This window comes from Jaculus jaculus, chromosome 8, assembly GCF_020740685.1.
Source record: "Jaculus jaculus isolate mJacJac1 chromosome 8, mJacJac1.mat.Y.cur, whole genome shotgun sequence".
NCBI classification, from domain to species: Eukaryota; Metazoa; Chordata; class Mammalia; order Rodentia; family Dipodidae; genus Jaculus; species Jaculus jaculus.
This window is the reverse complement of record NC_059109.1, coordinates 32,274,283-32,280,740: the sequence shown is the minus strand read 5'-3', so window position 1 is coordinate 32,280,740 and position 6,458 is coordinate 32,274,283.

The window sequence follows — 6,458 nt, the reverse complement described above, 5'->3', positions numbered from 1 at the left end:
ACAAGGTTTCCAAAAAGACAGGCATATTTCTGTCAAAGTACTTGATGACCCACCAAAGGTTAGTGGTAAGACCCTATTGCTGAAGTCACCTTATGTGGTTGACATGTAAAATGGAACAGCATAGCTAGAAGCTGGAAGAGAGTCAGGCCCCAGACAGTCAGCGCGTCTAGTGCCAGAAGGTGCTACATGGGCGACTGGGGGAAAATGACCAATATCCATCCAAGAAACTCATGGTCTAACCTACTTAGCAGCAAATAACCTGGTGTGATGCACACACAAATGTAATAGTGGCATACAGCCATGGTGGGAAACCAACTGCTCTTGATTTGGCTGATTCCCTCAGTGGTACAGGACCCATAGCTGGAGCTGGGAAACAAGTCAGAACCATATCCAAACATAAGCCCACTCTCTAGTATCAAGCTACCATCAATCAGGGGCTACAAGAGGGTTTACACCTATTAAATTCTCTATTAAAAAAAGTAAGAGTTATCTCATTTGTCCTGGTGCTAACCTACTCTCTGTTGGAGAATCTACTTCTGTTTTTCAGATAAGGAGAGAGCCACCCCATCATACCTCAAAAGGGCCCCGGCTGAAAGTAAGAAAAATTGGCAAAACAAGCAAGAGTGCTGTTTTCCTGATGGACCGGATACCAACACAAGGGGGAAGGAGTTCAACACAGAGAAAAATCAACTCCTACCAAATCAGAGAGCCAGAGACCCAGAGGCCCCCAACACCTCATCACCGAAGCAGACCAAAAATGAACCCAACATGGCTCAGGGAAATTTTGCGGAAGAGGAGGCGGAAAGCCACATGTTGGATCATGATATCAGAGACATTTATCTTACCCATAACTGTGGGCTAACTCCACAATGTATGACTCGTATACCTCAACAAGGTGAGGCCAAGGGGAGGGGGCAGGTCATGGATAAGCCTAATAATGGTACCAAACTGACTGTATTTACTGAATACTAAATTATTTTAAAAAAAAGAGAGAGAGAGGGCGTGCTCATCAAAATATCTGAAATCACTTTGATCTGTACTGCTGTTGCTCTGGGATGGAGAATTTTTGTTTGTTCCAAATGGCAGTGAATTCCAGGGAAAACCAAAATTCATCAATATGACAAGAAAAGATGGCTGATTGCCTACCATGAGATGAATGATCTCTAGCACATCTACCAGGGCCCTGAAGACTACAGAGGACGAGATGATAGCTCTCACTGCTGTCCTAACATCCCTCCAGGGGGAGGGTGGGAGACACTGAGGAGACTCAAAACTCAGTGTCAGAAAATCAGAGGATGCAGAAAGCTCAACACTAAAGGAAACTTCATACACCCACCAAGTCTGAGGGAAGACTGTAAGAGCCACAGGGCAGGAAAATTGTAAGAGCCACAGGGCAGGAAGATATATTTCATGATATTGTCTCTCCACCACTCCACTGAGACTGACTGGGGCATTCATGAGCCTACAACGAATACCAACAGCTCCACTGAGCAGGGAGATGATCAATATGCAATATATTCATACTGTAAAGTCCATAATAATAAAAATAACTATTTTTTCTTAAGCCAGGCATGGTGGTGCATGCTTTTAATCCCAGTACTTGGGAAGCAAAGGTAGAAGGATTGCCATAAGATCAAGGCCATCCTAAGACTGCATAGGTCCAGATCAAAAAATCAGATGATGGGCTGGAGAGATGGCTTAGTGATTAAGCGCTTGCCTGTGAAGCCTAAGGACCCCAGTTCGAGGCTCAATTCCCCAGGACCCATGTAAGCCAGGTGCACAAGGTGGTTCATGCATCTGGAGTTTGTTTGCAGTGGCTGGAGGCCCTGATGTGCCCATTCTGTCTCTCTCTCTCTCTCTCTGCCTCTTTCTCTCTCTGTCTGTCGCTCTCAAATAAGTAAATAAATAAAACAGATGACAAGGAGGTTGAGGAATGGCAACTATTATAATTCACTGCTGGTGGTAATGGAAACTGGTGTAGCTATTATTGTTAGAATTCAGGACTGACTAGAGAGATGTGAGAAATACAAGAGAGAAGGAAAGCCAGAAGAGACTGCTTTTTATTGGAGGGATGGCAGCTTTCCTGGGGTGAAGTCACCACTGCTGCCTTTGAATGTGGGAGAGAATGGAGATATATAGTAAGTTCTTTTGGGAGACAACAGTGGGGAGAAGGTAAGGTCTTTTTTTTTTTTTGTTTACTAATTGCTTGCCCAGAGTAGCCTGATGGCTCTTGAGGCCAGATCTTTGAGCTATAAACTGGCTTTGTAACACAAGTATCCTATCATGCTATGGTCCCTGAAAGTTTTATGGTCTACTGAGGCCAATGGTCCAAAGCCAGTGATTCATTACCCCTTCAGTTACAGAAACTAGTACAGACGTTTTTAAATATTAAAAATAGTGTTATACACACACACACACACACACACACACACACACACACACATATCTCGTGTTTGGGAGATGGTTCCATGGGTAACATGCTTGCCATACAAGCAAGAGAACCTAGACTTGGAGTCTTAGAACCCACTAAAAGCCAAGCATGGTAGCCCATACCTATAACCCCAATGTTGAAGACACAGAGACAAGAGGTCCCTGGGGATTTCTGGTTAGTTTAGCTAAATTGGTGAGTTCAGTAAAAGGTCTCATCTCAATTAATAAGGTGGAGAGTAACTGAGAAACACACCGTAGACCTCTGGTCTACACACACACACACACACACACACACACACACACACACACAAACGGGCATATAAACAAAGACATATTAAAAGCAAAACTACTATAAGACCCAGGTATACCATTCCTGTCATATACCCAAAGGACTATATAGTCTACCACATAGATACTTACACATCCATGTTTATTGATGCTCTATTTACAATAGCAGAGAAGTGGGAATCCTCCTAGATGCTCATCAACAGATCAACGCAGAATGAATGTGTGGTACATACCCACACTGAAAATTTAGCCATAAAAAGAAATTATGAATTTTGCAGGAAAAATGGATGGGTCTGGAAATCACTTATGAAGGTATTCTGGACAGAGATAGGAAAACACTGCATGCTTACTGTCAAAGGCAGAGCTCAGCTTTTACTCTTTGTGTACATGTACATATGTAGGTGTGCGTGTGGTTGTAGGTCATGAAACTAGAATATGGACCATAGGAGGGAAAAAGAGGCGTTTAGGAAGAGGGGAGGATAATGGAATACATGGTGACATGAAAGCAGTAAGGAAGCTGTTGTGGTTTAAATGTAAAATGCCCCACTTCTCAGGTTCCTGTGTTTGAACAGTTGGTCCCCAGCTGGTGGCACTGTTTGGAAAGCTTGAGGAGGAAGTGGCACGCTGCAGCGGGTGGGCCTTGAAGTCTTATTCCCGGCCCCACTTCCTGCTTGCAAACACTGTGTGACCAGCTCTGCCTCTGCTCCTGCCCTCATGCCTTCCTCACTAGGAAACTTCTCAAAACTTTATGCTGAGAACAAACCCTTTCCTTGAGTGGCTTCCTGACAGTTATTTTGTCCTAGCAATGAAAAACGAAGTGACACAGAGTCTACTGGGGAGGGAAGGATACAAGGAGAGCAGATGGGAGGGGCACAGAGGAATGAAGGAGGATCAACAAAAACAAATTATGTTTCCTAATATCATAGTGATGGATATAGCTCAGTGGTCGAGCATTTGACTGCAAAATGCCATAATGAGACCTAATACGTCATATAGTAATTAAGAAAAAAATATATTAAGATGCTCCCAGGCCCATTCCATGGTAGAGAATTCATGCCTGATACTGAAAACCTAGTCAAAAGCCAATGATTGAGAAGGTCATAGTCCTAAGAGGGAAGCTTCTACTGTTGTTTGGCAGCTCACTAAATTGTCCTCCATATATTTTTGTTCTGTCCATAGGTTCGTGTTGCTCTCACTTTCAGTCAGAGAAGCTTCTTTTTGTAGATGACAAAAAGCCATCTACTGGGGAGACTCAAGACTCATCAAAGTGCTGAGAAGTGACTGTCAGCTGGGTGTGGTGGCACACACCTTCAATTCAGCATTCAGGAGACCACTCTAGGAGGAGCCCTGTGAGTTAGATGCCAACCTAGAGCTATAGAGCAAGTTCCAGGTCAGCCTGAGCTGAACAAACAAACAAAGGACATTTAAGCGCTCAGGACCAAATGACACATATTTATCACACCCACACAAACTGAGAGAATACTGTAGAAAGCATGTAAAACCCAGAGGATGGGGAAGGAGTGTCTGGAATTCTGACTTCTTGACACAAAGTTGCCATTGCATTCACGACCTCAGAGGGGTTGTGGTCACCTGCACAATACTGAGTCATCAACATGTCCCCATGGATAATGGAGAAGGCAAAAAGAGAGAAAGCGAGTGAGCTGGCAAGATAGCTTATCGGTTAAAGTGCATGCCAGCAAAGCCAAAGGACCCAGGTTTGATTCTCCTGTACCCACTTAAAGCCAGATCCACAAAGTGGAACACACATCTGGTGTTCATTTGCAATAGCAAGAGGTCTTGGTGTGCCCCCCATCAAATAAATAAATAAAATATTTTATAAAGAGCGAGAGAGAGAGGGCTGGAGAGATGGCTTAGCGGTTAAGCGCTTGCCTGTGAAGCCTAAGGACCCGGGTTCGAGGCTTGATTCCCCAGGACCCACGTTAGCCAGATGCACAAGGGGGCGCACACATGTGGAGTTCGTTTGCAGTGGCTGGAGGCCCTGGTGCGCCCCTTCTCTCTCTCTCTCTCTCTCTTCCTTTCTCTGTCTGTCGCTCTCAAATAAATAAATAAAAATAAACAAAAAAAACTTTTAAAAAAAAGAGTGAGAGAGAAGCCGGGCATGGTAGCACATGTCCAATCCAAGTTCATATAGTACATTCAGATGTTATACCTCTATTTTTTAAAATTTTGATTCTTCTGTGTTGGGAGAAATTTGAATTTTATTTTGTTGTTTTTGAACATTTTTTTCATATATATATATATATATATATATATATATATATACACACACACATATACATATATATATATATATGTGATATACCCTGATCATGATCATATAATATATATATATATGTATATGAATATATATACATACTCATGATATACCCTGATCATAATCCCTTCCTACCACCCATCTTTCTTCCCATTTCTTCTTCTTTCCAACTAGTCCCTCTTCTATGTTGATGTCATTCGCTTTGCCCTCATATTGTACAGGCCTTGTGCAGGTAAGCAACTGTCACTTTGTGTCTGGAAGACAGTGTCCCAAAGCAGTCCTGCCCATCCTTTGGCTCTTATACTCTTTCTGTCATTATTTTTCAGTCTTTTTATAATAGGTCTGTTTAAGTTGTTTATATCTTCTTGATTTAATTTTGGTAACTAATATGTGTTTAGAAATGTATCTATTTCTTTTGGATTTTCTAAGTATTTAAAAATATAAGTTTTGGAAGTATTCCCCAATAACCTTCAATGACATACTTCATTCAACATGTGTTGTTCAAGCCAGGTGTGGTGGCACACACCTTTAATCCCAGCACTCAGGAGACAGAGGTAGTAAGATTATCACGAGTTCAAGGCCCGCCTGGGACTACAGACTGAGGTCCAGGTCAGTCTGGGCTAGAGCAAGACCCTAACTTGAAAACACCAAAAAAAAAGTCTCCAAGTACTATGTAGTTTCTATGATTCCAACTGCTGCTAATTTCTAATTTCATTCTATGATCTGATAAAATACAGGTAATTATTTTGATTTTTTTTCTGTCAAGTAAATAAATATACAAATAAATAAAACAAAAAAAAAACCAGTTTTTCTCTTCAGATGAGACTGACCATAAAATCACCTTACACAGGTCTTTACTAGCTTTTGAAGACTGATAAATTATTATGTTTTTCCTGTCTTCTTTTAAAATTATTAAGTACACCCATCTAAATAAAGGTGACTTTGTAGGGTTTCAGGCAGCTGTTTAATATTCTGTTAAGAGGCTTCCAATGATTTTCTTATGAACATGGTACAACTATCTAGAAAAAACTACTACTGATCTTGATAAAGGAATTTTGGGGTTCCTTGTATGTCAACACACTGCTAATTTGGGGTATTCTCAGATTGTCTTATGGATTTGAAGAATAAAATCCATAGAGCAAAGGATAAGGTTCAGAAAGATTTTATTATACCTTAAAGCTTTAGGAAGGGGAAGAGAAGGAGGGATTAAGTTCAGAATATAAGAGAAGAAAGCAAGGTGGAGCTCTTGCCCAAGGAGGTAAAAGTGGTTTGAGAAGTCCACCTCAAGGCTCAGGTTGGGGTTTTTTATGAGCCTATGGATGGGCAGCTGGTTTACCAGACTAGTCGTGGCTTCAGGTATCTGCAAGGATGATCTCCTCTAGGAAGGGAGGGAAGGACTCCCCAAGGGGCCATAGATAAGGAAAGGACAGACCCTTTGCACTTTTCTTTTCTTCTTCTTCATTTT